Source organism: Morus notabilis, unplaced genomic scaffold (assembly GCF_000414095.1).
Source record: "Morus notabilis unplaced genomic scaffold, ASM41409v2 Scaffold5, whole genome shotgun sequence".
Classification (NCBI taxonomy): Eukaryota; Viridiplantae; Streptophyta; class Magnoliopsida; order Rosales; family Moraceae; genus Morus; species Morus notabilis.
Window position 1 is genome coordinate 918,996 of NW_010363077.1, and position 3,136 is coordinate 922,131.

The following is a 3,136-nucleotide window of genomic DNA, read 5'->3' on the forward strand; positions in this document are numbered from 1 at the left end:
ATCTTGATGAGGAAATCTATATGGAACAACCCGAAGGGTTTGTACTACTTGGAAATGAAAAGAATGTATGCAAGTTAGTCAAGTCACTTTATGATTTAAAGCAAGCACCAAAACAATGGCATGAGAAATTTGATAATGTCATTTTATCTCATGGTTTTAAGCATAATAATGCGGATAAATGCATTAATTTATTCGTGCATAAATTAATATAATCTATAGAGTATCTCAAAAGTTTTATGAAAATTTTTGTTATACACGATCCGTCTCCCCGCCACGCTTTCGCACCCGTCTAACTTCACAATTTAAGATGAAAGATCTTGGTGAAGTAGATACTATCTTAGGTGTAAGAGTGAGGAAGCATAGTGGGGGTTACTCGTTGTGTCAATCTCATTATATTGAGAAGGTGCTTCTTAAATTCAATCATTTGAAGTTTAAAGAAGCAAATACCCCATATGATTCTAGTATTAAATTACTAGAAAATGCAGGCAGAGCTGTGGCACAGCTTGAATATGCTAGTGCGATCGGTAGCTTAATGTATGCTATGCATTGTACAAGACCCGACATAGCATTTGCGGTATGCAAAATGTCTAGGTTCACGAGTAACCCAGGTATCGAACATTGAAATGCAATTAGAAGAGTACTTGGTTATCTTAAAAGAACCATTAACTTGAGTTTGTCATATAACGACTATCCGACCGTACTTGAAAGGTACTCGGATGCAAGTTGGATAACGAGTGCAAGTGATAATAAATCTACATCTGGGTGGATTTTCACAATTGCAGGAGGAGCCGTCTCTTAGGCTTCTAAGAAACAAACGTGTATAACTCACTCTACGATGGAGAGTGAGTTTATAGCACTTGCCGCTGCAGGCAAAGAAGCGGAATGGCTAAGAAATCTATTGTTTGATATTGAGTTGTGGCCAAAACCGATGCCATCTATTTCTTTGTACTGTGACAGTGAAGTTACTTTGTCTAGAGCTTATAACAAGGTTTATAATGGAAAGTCTAGACATATTAGCTTGAGACATGAATATGTTAAACAATTAATAACGGATGGTGTTATTAATATTGTTTATGTTAGGACAAACAAGAATCTAGCGGATCCTTTGATGAAAGGTCTTTCAAGAGACTTAGTCAAAGAAACATCTAATGGAATGGGACTGAAACCTTTCTTTGAAAGTGTCACCAATGATGGTAACCCAACTATGTAATAGTTGTACCGCTATTCCATAGTTAAATGGGTAAGAACAAATTATTGTTATGTGACCGGGTTAACACCGAACTTTAAGTAGTTCCTTCCAGGATATCGGTGTAAAATAGCTATGTGGTTGAGGTTGAGTTTATACTCTTAATGGAGTTCGAGTCTCATAGTAGCTAGAGATATAATTTGGACTTCACCTAAGTGAACATAAGGAATGGTGCCGTTCCTAACAAGACCTTGGTTTAGAGTTGTAAATGTTCATGAATCCAAGATAGAGCACAAGGCCAGAATAGTGCTAAACGATTGGAACAGTTTTTAAATCTGGAATAACACATATGTGATATATTTCCGGTATTTACTTAAGAGACAAAGTTTAATGCAAAGCACACTTTTGTCTTGTGAATACTTTGAAGTATAGTCACTAAGTAAAGGTTAAAATCGAAAGATACCTTCATGTATGTATGTGTTTATCGTTGTTAATTCTGAAGAAATATTACAATCTAGTGGGGGATTGTTAGAGAGATCGTAAAATATCTCTCAATTTTGATATCACAAAATTGGATTAAAACCTTAAAGATTGTTGAAGAAAAATTCGGAATTAGGAGGATGAAAAGAATAGAGAAAGCAGAAAGAGGGTTTGAGGCGTATAGGAATACTTTCCTTTAAGGTTTTATTTTCCCTCACTTCTCAAAGTTTGCTAATGAGTTTTAAATGGTAAATTACCCCCAAAATACAATAAACCCTTGAACACAATATCCAACAAAAAATATTGAGTTCCAGAACAATTAATATATCTGTATATTATGAAGTCCATCAAATAAAGACAGGGATGCATCCATCCTCTTTAAGTGTTACAACCTTTCACATAAAGATACCTTTTCAATTTGATGGTTATCTTTTATATGCTGATGCACTTATATCAATAGTTATTTCTATTGTTAATAAGTGCTTAGATATGTGAGAAAACATATCACAAATAGATGTAATGGTTCGAGACCTTTTCAGATCACTAAAATACACGAAAACACATTTTTAATATGGTATATGGGTCGGGTTTTATTCGTCTTTTCGTTGTCAACGCATAGAAAAAAAAATCATCTCAATCAGAATTAAAACGAAAAATTTATAGCATTTTTAAGAACAGAAAAAATATTATTCATTAATTTGAGTTCGAGTTTCTGAACTCGAGTTGAAGGGGAAACTTGTACTCGTGTTTTAGTCCTAAACTCGAGTTTGAACTCGAGTTTAAACTCAAGTTTAAACTTAAAAGAAGATGAACTCGAATAAAGTTGTAACTCGAGTTGTCTTTTTTTGAATTTTTCACTCAAAAGAACAAACCCTTAGACTACAACAAATAATACAATCCAAGAACATATCAGCCAATAAATAATACCATAAAATGATCCCCAAGGTCCAAGGAAAAGGCGCATATTTTTGTTTTCTCACGAATTCAATGTGAGCTTTAAATTTTCCTGATCGAACCTACCGGCTTAGAAAATTCATAACATATAAAAGTCCAAAAAAAATGGGAAACCAGGGGCTAATAGAAGAGGACTAAAGGAAATATTTTTAAAGCTATTATATGATACGTTTTCGAACTATAAAAATAACCAAAATGGGCCTGTGATCATACCCTAAATCTGCCTCTTGGGAAAAATTGTCAGTTTTTGTTGCCAACTTATAAAATCCATAACTCTCTGCACAAATAAGATTTTTGAATGATTCTAAATTCTAGATTATATTTCCAGACTCTAATTTATGACCACAAATCAGTTTTTCCAAATTTAAATCTAATAAATTTTTCAAAAATAAAAAATTACAGACAGATCGCATAAAAAGCTAAGACATATTTCAGCAACATAATCAACTTAAAAATTCATAACTCCCAAAATAAATATATATATATATATATATCTGTGTGTATATATATTTATAT